Source organism: Manacus vitellinus, unplaced genomic scaffold (assembly GCF_001715985.3).
Source record: "Manacus vitellinus isolate BGI_N305 unplaced genomic scaffold, ASM171598v3 scaffold_3_pilon, whole genome shotgun sequence".
NCBI lineage: Eukaryota > Metazoa > Chordata > Aves > Passeriformes > Pipridae > Manacus > Manacus vitellinus.
The window spans coordinates 31,540,514-31,556,316 of record NW_021940535.1 but is presented as its reverse complement, the minus strand read 5'-3'; the positions used below and the strand labels follow the sequence as shown (position 1 = coordinate 31,556,316).

General features: G+C 37.2%; 1 long non-coding RNA gene across 1 annotated transcript; it reads right to left on the bottom strand.

Moving 5' to 3' along the window:
• Window positions 1-285: 285 nt before the first annotated feature.
• LOC115307673 lies at window positions 286-14,238 on the bottom strand. The gene is made up of 3 exons (XR_003916015.1): window positions 13,879-14,238; window positions 4,763-4,879; window positions 286-475 (listed from the first exon to the last, which is right to left on the bottom strand). It is a non-coding gene; the product is annotated as an uncharacterized LOC115307673 (long non-coding RNA).
• Window positions 14,239-15,803: the final 1,565 nt, after the last annotated feature.

The window sequence follows — 15,803 nt, the reverse complement described above, 5'->3', positions numbered from 1 at the left end:
GGGAACAACAGTCCCAGGGGTTGCCAGATCCTTCCCCACATGCCTCCTGTCCCCCTGCCCTCCAGCACAGAAGGCAGCCTCTTGGTGCCCAGATGTACCTACATCTCAGTCCTTGTCTTCTCCCTCCAGACCTTGCACCATGATGCTTACTGGTTTTGCCTTTCAGAACTTAATTTTTCAAGCCTCCAGTACATTACTGAGCTGACTCTGAGGGATCAGACTCGGACTTCCTTTTCTATGAATGATGCCGTGCAGGCTAGTTGGTCGTAGTGAAATACAGAAATTCTCAGCTCATATGAAAATGCAGCACCTGACAAAAGTTTCATATTCTTTATTGCTGTATATTTTGCCCAACAGTTTGTGAATGGCACTCATATCCATCAACAGCAGCTGAACAAGAATGGGGTGACAGCTCCTACTTGCTTCAGAGAGATCTGAATTTTAGAGAAGTACACTGTAATTGTGGTCAGGATGTCTAGGGAAGAGAAAGCAAAAAAATTAATAAATATACTTTTTTTCTTCATTTATACTGATAGCACACTAATGTATCTTTTAAACATTAAGCCTCAAAGATAAAAGTTTCCTTAGTGTTTTGTTCAGGAGGCTGTAATGACAACTGATAAACAGGATGCGTTATTCGGTAGTGGAGAATTTCCTTCTTGTCATAGCAGATTATTTTTAGTATTAAGAACAAGTTTTGTCACCATATGACATCAATTTGGAATAAAAATGGAGACTTTTAATTTAGTTTTTCATTTGTGGAATTACAATTCCTTTATATTCCACAGCTTTCTACCTATTCCATTTATCCTATTTTTCTAGTACCCTTAACTTCTAAATCTAAAGCTAAAGTGAGCTTCAAACCTTAATTTCTCCTTGAATTTTGCCTTTCCTTACAGGCCCCTTGTGGGGCCACCGCCCTTTCATATTGAAGTCCAGTGAAAGAAGTGCTCAGGGAAAAGAAAAGCATATTATAGTTTGTGTGAAGAAAAGAAATAACTTTACATTCTACATCTCCCTCTCATCACCAGGTCACCTGTGAGTTAATTTCCCTGGTAATGTAGTTGCATGTTGTCTAACAGCTTTATCAGAAAACAATAATTTATGCATCCTTTCACATTTGGAGAAGTTTTTTGTCATTTCCTATCTCTGCTTATCCAATCCATCTCATTCAGTCCTTACAATATCACCTGTGAATGTGTTTATATGCTGCCTCTATTTCATTCTCATTTATCCCTAAATGTCTGCCTCCTCGGTATTCAGTTCAGCCATCGTGGATCATGCCACATCCTCTGACAGATATTATTGGGTTTGCTGTAGCAAAATAACATTTTTGGAATACAGAAGATTCAAATTATAAAGCATTTCTGTGGTATGTCGTTGATACAGGATGACTGAGGATTCAGTATAAGGAATCACAGCAGTCACTCAACTTGAAAATACCTCTGCTTTCCCTCTACATTTAAACTACCAATTTTTAACTATACTGATATATTTTGACACCAGAGTCAGAGAAAAAGAGCATTTTAAGCAAAGGAATAAAATCCCCAAAGATGCCTGATATGAGTGACATTAAGTTTCAGAACAGCAGCACAAAAATTTGAACAAGTACATTGCAAAGGAGATAGCTTGTGAAATTTCTTGCCATCAAAGTGTTATACTATTTTAATAGTATAATGAAGAAGGATTTCTCAGCAGCTTAGATGTAGCCCCTAGAGTGGGCTGTTGTTATACGTAGCTGCTTTGTAAACCCTATGCTAACTGAGCCAGGAAATATGTTGGTCCTTAAACAACGACATGACAAGATGCAGGAAATTAGGCAGATACAGAGCAGCCAGGCTGAGTTTTGTACATTTCCACCTGGGATCTTGGATCAAGAATGGAAACCATCCACAGAATGGCAACAACGCTGGCTAAAGTTTGTGTTTAATCTCAAAAACAATAGAAAAGAGAATTCTCTCTGGTTTTGGGCTTTTTATTTGTTTTGTTTGGCTTTTTAAAATTATTATTAGGTAACAAAATTGACAGATTGTACATATTCATGTAGTTATTAAAAACAATTCTATTTAGAATTGAGCTGGTAACACACTGAACATCATGACAATACAATTCGTATTATTTTAAATCAGGCTTAACATAAGTGCTTCTTTTTCACACACATTGAGCTTTTCACTACCTACCTCAATCCATAGATACAAGATGAAAAGATCCTGTCTCAAGGTGGCAAATATTGTTTAAAAGACTGCTGAAAAAGTGTGGAATTCAGTTTTGGAATCAGATATTTGGCATCTGAATGAGGCTTTTCAGTTCTTTCGTAGCCTGTCTCACACAAAATCACTATACTGTAAATTTCTAAGAGGTGGTGGTCCTAGCACATGAATCCTAATGAAATTATCTTATTGGTACAGACATATCAATGTGTAGAAAAAACATAAATATAAATTCATTATGAAGTGAAAGCTGTTATCAAAAAAATCCTTTCTAATTTTTCAGCCTCTGTGGAAATGTGCATTGACATTTAGAAAAGTAAGTTATTTTTAAGTAAGGTCATATTTATGAATGGTTATAGTAGCTTTTGGGGTTCCCTTCATTATATGCAAGCTCATAACTTTCATCACACAGAGACAAGAATCTCAGGTTTCTATGTATTACACAGATGTGGGTGTGAAAAAACTGTGCTAAAGCTTCTGAAATTCTTTTGGACTTCTAGTGCTGTAAATTAGAGAACTCAGGAAAGAAAAAAAATGAAAGCCTTAAGCCTCTAAACTTTTGCACAGTAGATGGTTTGGCCATTGATCAAAGCAGCAGAGGCAAAGGGAGGAGCTGCAAGAGTGCTGGTGGGTGTGTGAGGAACTGAGGTTTCTGTTGTGCTCCAACTACTTTTATGCTCTCTCTCTCTGAACATGCTTATGGATATAACCTGCTGCCTGCAGTATTACTGAGGGACTCGGCTGACAAGGTCTGGCTGGAGCACATACAAAAACCACAACCTTCAAACCTATAAACATTCATACCTGAAACTTGACATATGCCCAAAACAAAATAGAAGCTTAAATGGTTTGTAGCATAGATACTAACCAGCATTTTGGCCATCCAATAGAGGCACAGAATATATATATTCATATCAACTACTGCATGACTTTTTGAAAGTGAATGCTTGAGAAAATAGCAGCCTAATACCCATATGATCAGAAGGAGTTTAAATTCCATAATAAAGGACTTATTGTGTATTATTCACCTAGATCTAAAAAGTGATTTAAAATGAGAATACTTCCATAGTCAACTGAAATCTCATAAGAGCAGAAAAAGTTGCAGCTATATCAATATTGTATATTCATTAAAAATAAGGACAGAACTGACAGCCCTAGAGACATATAAATTTGCAATGAATCGTTCTTTCAGAATTAAATGTGCAAATTAAAGCAATTAAACTGTAAGCCACTATAGCAGAATATTCTGTCTGGAATGGGGGTAACACACTTCAAACAACACCCTATTTGCAAAGCTGTCAGTGGTGAACGGAGAAAGAGTTGACTTGCTGCTTTTGATGCTGAATAATGCTGAAACCAGCCTGACTTAATTCCAAGGTTTAACATTGTGATAGTAAGATGGAGATACAGCAGACCTGGTAAAGCACGTGATAAAGGAACCAACAACTGACACTATTGATAACTTCTGTAAAGATGCTGAGCTCACACTGCTGGCCCAGGAAAGTATGACTGACAGTCCATCACTTTATACTATAAAAATCCAGTCTCACTTTTTAATGCCAAGTTCTCCTAATATACCCCTTCTCAGAGTGTGTGTGGAGATTCTTCCCTTGAGTGGGGATGCCCCTTAAGGTTACTCCTCAAGGTTGAGAGAAAGAGATTTTCCTATGGTCATTGATATAGGGGAGTAACATCGATCTCTACTTAATAATTGGTTTTGCTACCTTTAATACAATTTCTTCAATATTGCTTAAAAAACAGTGCACTATACTAGTTGTTATAGCTACATATATCGTGTAGCAAATAATTCTGATTAAGAGCTTTTAGCCTAATCATTATCATAATAAATCATGTATTTTAATATAAATAAGGATGGTTTTTAATATAAATAAGGATGGTTTGCCATCCTTAATCCAAAGGGCAAAGTATAAATGTTTAATTACACTTATATAATCCTTTGGACATAAAATGTTGATAAAGTCTGGGTCTAAGATTGAATCCAGCTGCACCTAGACTCCTCTCTGAGGAATTTAGAATGCAAGGGAGTCCTCTCTGCACATCAGAGGGCTTCTCTAGTAATCTTTGTCTCAAGCTGCCATTTCTGACCGTGTCAGCCATCTAGACACATTTCAAGGCTAAAAGTTAACACACTGTAGGAATAAGAACAAACTGGCTTGCTGAGAGTGCATCAAATTTTCCTTCACAGCTTCTCAGTTTGTTCGTTCAATAGGCTACAGCCTAAAGCTGATTGTTTGTGTATAACATTCTCTTCCATTGTAGGGGCTGTTTCTTTATCCACCCCTGTTAAATCTGCTGTGGTTGTACACAGGGCTAGATAACACTAAGAGAGGACTAAGACATTTCTTAAAGCTAGATATAAAGAGGTGTAATTGCCTTTCATTCTTCCTTTCCTCCTCATCCATACTTATAACCAATCAGATTACTCCCTATTGCCCCAGATGTTTGTCAAAGTAATGCAGTCAGCTTTTGCTCTGCTTTCCAGTATGCCTTTGGCACTCACCTCTTACAGACTCCAGAGCCTGGAGACTCACCTTTTCCCTTATTTTCTTGCTATATACAAATTCATAAAGTGCAGTAGCAGCAAGGAGGGCTCAGTTTCACAACTGCTGTGGTCAGTTTGCTCACAGCAATGAATGCTCACTTCTTTGCTGTGGAAGAAGTTAAAAGTAAGAAAAGATATGTACCACCTAACTTATTTTTCAAAGCAAATATCATCAGCTTGAAAATGAAAACAAAAAGTAAAATAGCAAAAAGAGGAAATGAAGTTTATGGTGATGTTCACTGGTATTTCTCTTTGATGAAACCATGACTGTTACTTAGCATCACTGACTGAAAATTACAATGAAACACAAGTTAAACACTTTTATTTAGATAAAAGTCATTATAACCTTATTCACCTGGAAATTATTTAAAATTTTTAGTGGTGCTAATAGATATTAATTAGCATAAGTGGAAAAATGAACTTTATGACTTTCTGGTTTTTCTATTTTTTTTCTTTCTTCTTGATATCTTTCTAGAGGGCAAGTAAAGCACAACAATATGGAATAATGATTATGAAATTCTTTACACTTCACTAGATTACTCCATTACTCTTTGCTTGAAAAGAATGTACTCTGCTCTATTCTAGCCCAAGAAAATGAAACTGCCAGTGATTTCCTATTCCATTCTAGCAAATGTTTACTTGACCAATATGGCAATTTGTACCAAAATAAAACCCACAAAACCAAATAACTTCTACATTTACAATTGGAAAATTACCAGGTAAATTTTAAGTTGAAGGGATAACGTAAGAAGTGACTTTAACATAATTACAATTTTTAAAAGGGTTTTCCTAAAAATCAGAAGTTTTCCTGCCTGTTTTTGTTCTGCATACTTCACTGCCAATATAAATAGCAAAAGTAGACATAAAGGTCAGTCAATATGCTGTGGAAGTGCTAGGTGCTAGGGATCTTTTGTTCTACACTTTGCTCTTGCTTGACAAATTACAGGTGCTAAAGCAAAGAACAGGAGTGATTATAAATACCATGATGCATTCCAGGACATCATTTTCAGAAACTTTTTGAGTCAGATTAATAGAAATACTAGGTGAATAGCCTACATGTCATATTGGAATACTGTGACTTAAGTGACCTTTGGGTTAAAATAACAAAAAGAGGTATTTTTAATTACAACACATGATATGGAGATTTTTCTTTCCAGGTCACATCCAGAAGACTGGAGATTAACCCATCTTCCACTGAGTTCAATAGAATGACTCTTCCCATCTATATCAGTTGATTTTGTGTCTATATTTCTTGCAGAGCTGTTTTCATTATTGTAAGTTTATATTTTTCAATATTCACATTTTCTCTGCCAGCTTTCCACCCAGCTTTCTGCTTTTGAAATTGTATGTGCCATCACTTCTCTGGCTCTGGCTCTTTATCAAGACCTTTCTTGATACATCCTATTATCACGTTTGCTTTTTTCATACCATATCATATTTATGAATGTTGATTATCTTGTGATGAACTCCTGTATCTTGATCTTTTTGTGTTTGCTGTTCTAAGCTAATGAGCTTCTCCCACTTGCAGTAAAAATTTTTACTCTTAAATTCATGTCATTGTTACATTTATTGTTTCTATTATTTTTGCCCTTCAGGTCATCTAGTCCCTGCAGCAGAATACTCTGATGTTCATCTATATTCCCAGTATCTTACACTTTGTGTCATCAGCCAGTTTTATTCCTTTATTTCTAATGAGACCAGCATCATTAACAGAAACAGTAAATGCACTAGGTCACTATAAGATTCTGTATCACAAGGACGATCTAGATTAGTTCTTTTTTTTTACCAGACATTATTTTTCTCATGTTATGTTTTCAGCGTTAATTACTTGAGAAATGCTGACAGATACTTCCTCCAGCCCACTTGTTACATTTTCTTTTTGTGAGTGGAACCTCGCCAGAAAATACCAGAGCCTTGGGTGGGGTGCTTTTCCAGAACTAGGTATCACAGAGACAACACAGAGAGTCTGATTTGGCTCTCACAAGTTCTCCATTTTTAATTCCAATGAAAGAATGAGTATTTGTTACTAACACACCTTTTTATTTGCCATCTCTTACTTTTGATGTTAAATGCTACAAGCCCTTTTTTCTTTCTGACATCACAAACACTGGCTTCATATAAAGATTGACCTTTACTTCATTACTGACGATAAGCAAGCTCTGAATGTGTATTTGCCTAGCTCAGAGATACCCACAGGGACTTAATATAAAAATAGACTGTGGCTCTGGAAAAGGCACAGGAAGAAATGAAAAATGTAACTCAAAGTCTTTTCATTTCCCTTGCTAATCACCAGTGGGAGGAACCCCTCTCATCTCTTCTGGATAGAGAACCAAAGATGATTCTTCATTTTGTATGTAAGAAGATCATACAAGCTGGTTAACCCAACATGAAAGCTCTAAAATATTCAGGAAAAAAAAGTAAGATGGGGTGGTGACTTAACAAAGCACTTCAAAACAGGCAATATAATTATATTTCGATACATGTCAGTTTTGTCAAAATTAATTTCTGGTTGAAAAAAGAAAAGCCCAGAACTCTGGAAATATTCTGGGTCTTATCATTCTGGAAGGACATACCTTGATCTTTCCATTTTGAAATTGCTTTTAAAAGCATTTTTTTTTAAAAACGTGTCTATTGTAAAACATAGACTATTTATTTTGACTGTTTTTACAACTTACCTCAATTTCGGAAGAACTGGTTTATCATGAGGCTTGATTTCACTGATAGATCTTGCTTACGTATAGATACATACCAAATCTCTTTCTTGAGTATGGAAGGAAGTGATACAGTCTTTTTTTCTGCTCACACCAGTAAGTGCCTTTTGGTCATCGTTGTACCCAAAAGCCATTTTCTGAAGCACCTCTGAGGTCTGGACATCAAGGCTGGCTTAGGCAGTCATATGAGTCTAAGGCTGGAGGTGGTTCTGGCTGCTACTGAGCTTTGGAGCCTGTGGTGTCCCACTGGCTTGTCATCTGCTACCCAAGGAACAAACTCTTCAAATTTCCTACTATAACTCTATCCATAAGCACTCCTAACCTACTTTCACAAGAATTGTTTGTTGGAGACTGGCAGTAAGTACAGAAAGATCTGAATTTATTACTAAACTGAAGACATTTTAGCACGCATCTTACACTCTTGTAACGCAGTAATGTAAAGACAGGGCCTCGGCTGCATATATAAAACAGCAATATATGAAAGCATATACACAACTTCATCTACTTTTTTGTATGAAACTTCAGAGTTTTAGATGGAAAGCACAAAGTCACTTCCTCATGCCATTATGAAGAGTGAAAATTGTGTGCAACCACACTTGGGGGAATTAAATTAAAAAATTGACATGCCACAACCTCCTACATAGCTAGTAGAAAATAGGCTGCTGGCAGAAAGGACAGGCAGGAGATGATAAAGTCAGTCAAAAGTAAAAGTGGTTTAAATGAAACTGAAATTGTAGGAGTATAAGAGTACCAGCATTCATAAAAAGCAAATGATCCCTTCTGAGACATGTGCTGCCATAGGAAGACACTTAAATAAGAATGTCATGTGGAATTTAATGCTGGTCTTCTTTACTGCAGTGGTAGGAACATGCATCCTTTTGCTTATTCTGAATTTAAACAGATATTTTGTCTTGGTTGCGTTTAAGAGGCCCAATTTATTTAACAAAGAGATCAAGGTCTGGAACACAAACTGTTTTCTGCTATCAGAAAGGGAAATAAGTATTGTTTGTTTGTTTTAATTTTTCTTGAGGTCAAAACCTATATCTAAAAATATGCTTTTATTGAAGCACACTTTTGGAGTGAAGCATGAACTCCTTGTTGGATTTCTATAGCCTACAGTACATAGGAAGTCAGATTAGATAATCAAAATGTCCCTTTTGAGCTGAGGAAGTCTTAAAACTGTCAGCATTGCTGTACAGTGCCACCTAATGACACAGAGCAGTTCACAGGAGATCCATTCTCCAAGCTGTTACAGTAACATGGAGGTCTGCAATACACCACAATCAGTACTTTAGGGATTCTACAGAGACCTTTAAAATGTTTTTGTCCTCTAAAACATATGAAACCATGCCCTTTTTACTCAAATATCATTCAGAAATGCAAGCAAAACATGTGCGAAAGGAAACTTTAGATATTTACCGTGCACACGCTAAATAAACTATTAGTGCTTTACTGACCTGTTGCATACTTGCAAAGCTACATAAGTTCTTTGGCAGCAAGGAAAACAGAAAACCCCCTTTAAGACATAGATCATATTTCTGCATATGGAAAGGAAGGCTTTTAATAAAATATTAGCAAGGATACTGTGTCTGCAGGGAAAAAAGGCAGATGTTTTGTAACATTTCTCTGGGATGCTGAAGTCAGCTGTGTTCAGAGACAGATGTTCTCCATTAAAAATGTGTCAGACATTTGGAATTCCCTTGTTTACTTTTCTGGGAAATGTCACAGTGTCTAAAAGACTACCTTCAGGCCATAGCAGATAACCAGGGTAATTTTAAGATGTTTTCATTTGGTATAGCACATCACCTAAGGAAACTGAATGATTTGAAAATGTTTTGGAGATAATTTAGTTATTTGCCTTGTTTCCTCTGGGTTCTATAGTTTAGTTGACCGCAGGAGAATACTTTTTTCCCAAAACTCGTCTTCCTGCAAAGTGTATGGTGTACTGGAATCTGTGCTGAACTGTGAATGCATCCTTTAGGAAACAAGCCCAGGAGTGGATTCAAGGTTTTTATGGTGTTCAGCTGTTCAAAACTGTTTTTTACTCACAAAGACCATGTCTAAGGAACAGTTGCTGAGGTTACTCTTGCATTGACCAGCTCCTGTCACTACACTATTCTACTGTATTTTTCATTTTATTGCTTGTGTGTGCTTCTTGATAGGGACTCCTTATGTAGTCAGGGCTGTGCACCAGTGTTCTTGCTGGACTCAGGGAGGCAGATTCTCCAGTAGGAGACAACCATGCTGGAGATCCCCAACCTGGTTTCCAAAAAAAGAGGTAGATCTGCATAATGCAGCAGGGCACCCATCAGAGCCACCAGCAGATGCCCAGGGAAGCTTACTCAGTAGTAGCTGGTTTAGTTACAGCATGACCTGCTTCAATCCATGCAGACAGTGGCACCTATGTTAGCATTCTCTTGTCATAATTAGATGCCACCTTGAGAATGTTTGAGAGCAAAATACAGTATGCCAGCTAGTCATCTGATTAAATGGAACTGTTAAACAATCAAGTTACAAGTATTTAGAGAATAATACGGTGGTAAATCAAGATCTTAAATGTGTTCTTCAAAACCAAACACAGTCAAAACAACTTCTTTCTTTACAGAGTAAATAGTTTAGCTGGAAATGTGTCACTTGGACCTAAGCAGAGGTGTGCACCATGTAGCAAAGAGATCTGAGTTGAACAATCATAAAAACAGATGCACAGAGAGCAGTTTGTAGAGGAGTTCGATTTCAAACTGGAAGACTGCCTTATGTGAGACTCCACAAAGGTCCCAACTAGAGCCACAAGTGATTATATTTTCATCAGCAACTCAGATAATGGAAAGAAGAGCATGATTTAAAAAGGTTTCATCTGGCAAAATTCATGACATGGTTCAAAAGCAGCTAGATGAAATTCAGTGAAGATATATGTGAAGTACTGTGCTGAGAAACAAAATACAAATGAAAATCAGCAAATGTTAGAACAAATTTCATGGATCTATGCTGGTCTTCTGAAATCAGGAAAATTCTCCCCAAGTAACCTTCCCAACTTGCTATACAGGCTAAGTACAGGTGTACAAACTGAATACACACAGGTAACCAAAGCGACTGAAATCCACTGTTGCAGTCTAAAGAATAGATTTATTCCATCATTTTCCTGGCAGACAGGGACATTACACTGCTAAGCTAGTCCAAACTTAGCAGGGGCAAAAAGGTGCAAGGGAGGGGGGATGTTCCTGGCCTCTACATAACAAGGGACCTGGTGTGCTTTACTCCACAAGACTGTGTTTTACAACCTTCAAACTTCTTACCTCTGTTCCCTCCCCCCCACCCCGAGAGGCCTAGGCTTGTAAAGAATGTTTTAAGTCTCTTTACAAAATCTTGTTATGTTCTGCAGCAACTCCACTTCTCAGGGAAGATAGAAAACAACCCAAAAGCAACCATGATATGTGAAATTTCCCACACTGAGTATTCTTAGCACCTTCGAGCGAAAACAACTCTAAAACCAACCTTAAATTCTCTCCTTGACAATCTTATGCTTTCAACTGCTTCCTCCCCACAGCTGGTCAGTGTTAAAGGAGGATGATGCTTGAATTATTTGACACACATTTGTATACTGCTTTTTTTATTCCTCCAGATAAAATGTTTGTTCGCTGTGAGGAATGAGGCCATAGCCCATGTTTAGATATCCTTTTAGTATTTTGTTATTTCAGTTTTGACAGAATCTGTGTGAGAATCTAAGCCAAGCATCTCATCTGGTGGTAATTTCTTTTTACCATGAATAGAATAGAATAAAATAGAACAGAATAGAATGGAATAGAATAATAGAATATTAAGGTTGGAAAAGGTCTCCAAGATTATTGAGTCCATCCCTTGACCAAACATCATCATGCCAGCTAAACCATAGCAGTAAGTTTCACATCCAGTGGTTTCTTGAACGCTTCCAGAGATGGTGACTCCACTACTTCCCTGCACAGCCCATTCCAATGCTTGACAACCCTTTCCATTAAGAAATTCTTCCTGATGTCCAACCTGAACATCCCCTGGCACATCTTGAGGCCATTTCCTCTTGTCCTGTCACTGGTTGCCCGGGACACTCACCTTGCTACAACCTCCTTTCAGATAGAAGGAGCTGTAAAGAGTTATAAGGTTTTCCCTGAGCCTCCTCTTCTACAGACTAAACAACTCCAGCTTCTTCAGATGGTCTCTATATGACTTACTCTCCAGACCCTTCCCCAGCTCTGTTTCCTTCTCTGGACACATTCCAGGACCTCAATGTCTTCCTTGAAGTACTCGAGGTGTGGCCTCACCAGTGCTTACTACAGAGGGACAATCACTGCCCTAGTCCTGCTGGCCACACTATTTTGATACAGGCCAGGATGTCATTGGCCTTCTTTGCCACCTGGGCACACACTGGCTCATGTTCAGCCTGCTGTCAACCAGAACCTCCATATCCTTTTCTTCTGGAACACTTTCCAGTCACTCTTCCCCCAGCCTGTAGCACTGCATGGGGTTGTTGTAGCCAAAGTGCAGGACCCAGCACCTGGCCCTCGAATCTCATATAGCAGGTCTCAGCCCATTGATCCAGGCTGTCCAGATGCCTTTGTAGAGCCCTCCTACCCTACAGCAGATCAACATTCCCACCCAATCTGATGTCATCCACAAACTTACTGAGGGTGCACTTGATCCCCTTGTCCAGATCACGGACAAAGATATTAAAGAGGATAGACGCCAATACTGAGCTTTGAGGAATCCCACTTGTGACTGATCACCAGCTGGATGTGGCACCATTCACCACCATCCTCTGGGTCCAGAAATCCAGACAGTTTTTAACCCAGGAAAGACTGCACCTCTCCAAACCATGGTCTGCCAGCTTCTTCAGGAGAATTCTATGTGAGACAATATCAAGGGCGTTCCTAAGATAGACTACATTCACAGACAGTTCTTACTCACTTTATTACCCTGATAATTGCTGCAAAGAAAAAAAAAGAACAAAAAATTTTTAAAAAATTAATTATTCACAGTCCTCTTTCCAGTGATTTTTTTTTCTGTGGTTATTCCTTCAGATCAAGGTCTCATGGAAAGTGATTATGTAAATACTGAAGTTTGTTACTCAACAGATTTGATCATTAGTAAGTTCTTAGCTGCTTAACTTCTTTCTCAGTCTTTTCTTACAATGATGAATAAGCAGAACTTGCTATATATCAACAGAAGTGTTTTCCAAGTGACCAGCATTTCCATAGGCACAGCACCTACTGGGAGCATTAGAATTACACATGTTCAGCCGTGTGGAATTGAGCCTGCATTGTTTTCGCTTTCTGGGGCTCACCATGTGAGTACTTCTGGCTAAACTAGAAAAGACATGAGAATTTCACAGAATGACAGAATATTCTGAGTTGGAAGGGACCCGCAAGGATCATCGAGTCCAACTTGTGGTTCATCTGGCATAATTTGGATATGCACTCTAGGATGATGAGCACTGTACACTTGACTCGAAAGCAGTTTGTTCTGTGTCATTTTTAAGGGGATTCCAAGGTAGATACTTGAGGCTTGAGATAAATCCTACCCAGACAGACCTGGGTTATCTGTTGAAGAATCAGAACTCAACTAGAATTTTCAGGATTAACCAGTAAAGTATTTAGTTATAAATGGAGCAAGTTTTTAATGAAAATAGTTTACACTTGTTAAATTTGGTTCCTACACATAAACTTACAAGTTGACACATCAGTATAAATACACTATCAAGGCCACTGCATTGTTTTGGTAGGCAATATCTAAACTGATGATTTCATACATGTTGTGCTGCCTGGAATTGCTGGGGAACTCTAGTCTTTATTGCAGTAACATGTAATACACAACTATAGTGCAATTTCCAAATTTTAACACTTGCTACAGTTCAGTCACAGGGCTATTTGAGAGACTAATGCCCTAAGGCAGTAACTAGGTTTATCATAACAAATCATTATACATGAAATATCTGTTTGTTGTCAAGCATTCCTTCTTCAACAGTGAGTACTCTTTTCAAAGTCTCCATTTATATAATGGTGACTGTACTGGAAATAGTTTGCAATAGTTTCAGACATTTGGTTAAATGTACTAATGACCTGTTAGAATGAAACTGAATGAAAGGAACAACAAGCTGGAAACAGAAAAATAAAGATATATTTCAACATAATGGAAGGAATAACATTTCTTCGCTCAGATAATTACTGTGTTGTTCATGTAAGTAGCCCTTTCCTAAAATATGTATCAAATGCCAGAAGTTGCCTCCTCACCATAACTGTTAACCTTTTGATGCATTGATGAAAAGTGAACAGTCTTTCCAATGTTTATCATAGCCAAAAAATCTTGAGACATCACCTTGATTTATAAGCAGTGAAACTTAAAAAACCCTTAGTATGAGTAAACCTACCTTAATACTTAGAGGATATGGTAGTTCACAAAGTTTCAATGTTCACTGGATGGAAAATGACAGGAAGGAAATATTTAATTTGATTTCACAAAAGCTTTTAAACCAAAGAAGTTTTAAATGACTGAGATTCAGTGATCTTGTTAAAGATATTTCATATTAATATTTTATATTAATCAGTTCCCAATTTGTTTGGTAAATCGTTCTCTATTATGCTGAATTTTGATATAGACAAATTCCTTTGGTAGTATAAGCTAAATAATAGGGTTCTTTTATTAACTAAAAGCTGGTGTAAGTGTTTTCTACTCTTTTGCCTTACCTTCCCCTCCTGTGCTTGCTTTTGAATAGAAAATGCCTATAAAACCTAATTATATCCTCATTTTTCTTTCAACACCAGCCAGTCATCATGAAGATTGACACTGTTTCATGAAACTGGCAGTGGTTATTAATTCGTGGATGACTGGCAAGACAAGTGGAAAAGCCAGATAAACTTAATTTTCTTTGACATATTGTGGGTTTTTTTTTCTCTGGCATATAAATGTTGCTAATCGTCAGTTAAATTGTTCATGCTTTTCATTCATCTGTAATTACCATTTTAAAAATGAGATGCTAATAAATAAGATGTAATAAAAGGTTATTGCAACTTTTTTTTATGCATCAGAAGACCTAAACTTAGGGAGAGAGAAATCTGGTGGGGCTCCGTCATTTTGTATGTTAAGACTGGCAAGGGCAATTTCTTGTAGCAACTTTTCTGGAGAAAAAATAATTCTGAAAGGAATGAAAATATTATCTTTCATATTAAAAAACAGCTGTTTCAGTCAAACCATCCAACATCATTACTATAAATACAATACCATAGAATATCATCTAATTAAACCAAGTTATACAACTAAATTGTGTTCATTTTGAAAGTAGTATTGCTGCAGCACTGCTTCCCAATTCAAGTTAAATTACTTTAATTAATGGATTTAAGTTTGGAAACATTCAAAGTGAGTGCTGAATCCTTTGAGATTTATGTCAGTTTACTTCATGAATTTTGGTTATTCAAAGCTCAGTGAGCTCAAACTTTAATTATTTGTCATTGCCTTTTCCATGTTCTGAGTGCTACGCAAATGTCCACCATAATTACAGTGGGCTCAAAAGAGAAGAATAGAAGGATAAGACAAAACTATCTTTGCCCTGGACTGATCTCAGTAGATGGAAGCTGTGTTCTTGCCTGTAACCAATTGAAGCAGGACTAGCTATTCTCCCACTCCCTTCGGGGATCTGATCAACATCATTACCAACACCATGAAATAAATGTCCTGAAACCAACTGCAACGATATTTTTAATAGGAAAGCGAGAGGTCTAAAATAATAGCAATAAGATCACCACTGTTACATACTTATTAATCAGGCTTCATAAAACAAAAATAATTAAAATGATTTTTCTTGGGGGCAAAGACTGGATGCAGTATCAAAGATCAAATATTTCTGCAATGTTTTTATCTCCCCCCAGAAGGTATAATAAGTTCATTATATGTTCAGAAATACAGAAACTGGATTAGCTAAAAAAATATAGGCATACATCTTCACATACAATAGATAGCTCTGGATATTGCACTCATTGCAAAGAGTAAAAAGAGTGAAAACACAGCAGTAGGGTTTCTCCAACTACAAAGAGAAAATGAATGTAAACATGATTAAATAATTTTGTCTGCAGAGTTTGAGACTGGGAGGAAGCCACCAGAAAGCTTATTTCTGTTTCTTTTCTGCCACAGACAGAAACAGGGGAAGATCTTTCAAGAAATATATTTCCTGAAGATTTTCCCTCAGCATAGAGGAAAGAATGCAGTCTGATAAATCAATTATTTTTGGACTGTGAGTTGTCAGGATTTTTTAGTCCAATTTCATAAGTCTGTTTCATATCCTACTTCCTTTCTAATTTC